This window comes from Formica exsecta, unplaced genomic scaffold (assembly GCF_003651465.1).
Source record: "Formica exsecta isolate Colony F162 unplaced genomic scaffold, ASM365146v1 scaffold282, whole genome shotgun sequence".
Taxonomy (NCBI): domain Eukaryota; kingdom Metazoa; phylum Arthropoda; class Insecta; order Hymenoptera; family Formicidae; genus Formica; species Formica exsecta.
This window is the reverse complement of record NW_021850084.1, coordinates 162,815-165,113: the sequence shown is the minus strand read 5'-3', so window position 1 is coordinate 165,113 and position 2,299 is coordinate 162,815.

Genomic DNA, 2,299 nt, shown 5'->3' with positions numbered 1-2,299 from the left:
AAATATAATTAGATATTTTAATAATTATAATATTATACAAAAATATATGGCTACAGTTTATAAAAATTGAATTTCACAATTATAATAATAATATCGTGTAACAATAATACACGAAAATATAATTAATCACCGGAAAAAAAAATTTGAATTTTGTCTACCATCGAATTTTTGAAATATCAGTGATCTTTTTTCCCCTTCAAGATCGACGATATTCGAGAAAGAGCCGGAGGCTCTTTGTTCGAGCAAACAACTGTTCATATACCAGCGCCGTGGCAGTTGAATCCGGTGGGTGTGAGATGAACGTGGGCAATCGCAATATGTCAGCATGTCAATTTCTCGACCTGTCTTAAGATTGCACAATCGCTTTTTGCAAGTATGCGTATGTGGTATCGTGTGTATATGTGTGTTGTGTTTGTACGAGCGTTCGGTGTTTACGTACGTACCATGAGTACGAAGTGCTGTATATGTGAGTACTGTTGCTCGCGTGCGTGTGTACTTGTATGCTTGTCTGTATATGTCTGCAAAGTGGGAGGTCGCAGATCCTTCATATATATATGATACAATTAGCGTGTAGTATTAAAATCATATACAATTGTTACAATATTTAAATAGTACTTATTACATATATATATCATACCGATAAGGCTTAGATATACATATACAGATATATATATATGTATACATATATTTATATATATGTATAATCAATATTTATAGGGCTGCTTAATCTGTTGCCTTAATGTTTTAATGTCCCGGTGAGAGAGAGAGAGAGAAAGAGGAGCCTTTCGATCGCGTTTTGCGAGTCGAGTTTCAAAGAATAGAAAGGAAAGCGGCAAAAGGAGGATTAAGAGAGAATAGGAGAAGAAGGAAGAGGAAGCAGCGGAAAGAGAAAGGGACAATTGAGCCTGAAGTATAAATGTTCAAAGGGAACGGAGATGATATATGTATAATACAATTATATCACGGCGATGTTGCACCTTCGATCACTGTATACGACAAATTCAATGTTTTATTAAAAAATCGTATAACTTTTCAAATGTCAAAGTTGGCCCTTAAAACACAAAAATTTTTTTCAGAATTATAATATTCAGAAACATGGCGATTTTGATTTCAAGTTTCACATCTTCATTATTCAATAATCTCTAAATAATAAATGCCGAAATCATGCTTTTCATCCTTTTAAACAAAAACTTGATAAATAAATTTTACAATATTCGTAAAATTTGTCCGTTTTATATATCTCTACTTTTTATCGAATTCATATCGAAAAATTGAATTTGTTATATACAGCGATATTTTTCACTTGTACAATTCTAGTCCTTTCTCACTTATACATATTTTCGCCTTCGGACATACACTTGTTTCGAAATACGCGTTGCTTTAAAATATTTTGTCGCCGAAATTTTCGCACACCATTATATCAAAATAGTAGCGAAGATGTCCCAAAAATTTATTACAGGAATTGGATGAATCAAGTCAATCGCTTCTCCGTTTGTTTCTCTTTCACAGTTAATAGTTTACGTCGAGTTTACGCGGCTTACAAGTCACGGTGTTCAAGACTGTCGTGTAGTAAAAACATAGATACACAATAATTCTGTAATTCACGTGCTCGTAAAAAGAAAATTAAATTTGTTCGAGACTAATGAAATTTCGAAACCGAGCCCAGTCTGGAATCAACGTGATTTGTAAATTCGGCCTCGAAGGAAGTATATAGCTGACGAAAGATGCAATAAAGCGAATAAAGATCGCGTGATTTCACCGGTCCGTATATTTTTTCTTTCTTTTTTTTTTTTCTTCTTTACATACAATAAACGCATTTACGGGAGAGCAGCGTCTCGTCAGCGATATCGTATTTCTTTCGCACTATATAAAAAATTTACACTATTTATATAATTAAAAATCGATAAGAAGTTCTTTTCTTTTTTTCTCCTTTTGGTACAAGAGGGAGGCTTAAGTAGATATATGACGACAGAGCGCTAGGTAAATGCGATTTCTATGTCTAAACGTTCATACCAAATCTTTTGACAGAGAGTATTTTTATCAACGGGTTGGGGAGGTAGAGAAAGAGAGATAGGAGAAACGTGACAATCGGAAAGATTAATGAGAAATGTATTTGGAATATGCTATACCATATTTATAAATGTGTTATGTGTGCCGAGTTTACATGCGTATATGTATATGTATATATGCGCGTGTATATGTATATATATGTATATACTTGCGGGGAGGGATATAACACATACGCATATACATACATTTACATATGCCTAGCGTGATTAATAATAGCGGGGAAAGGGTG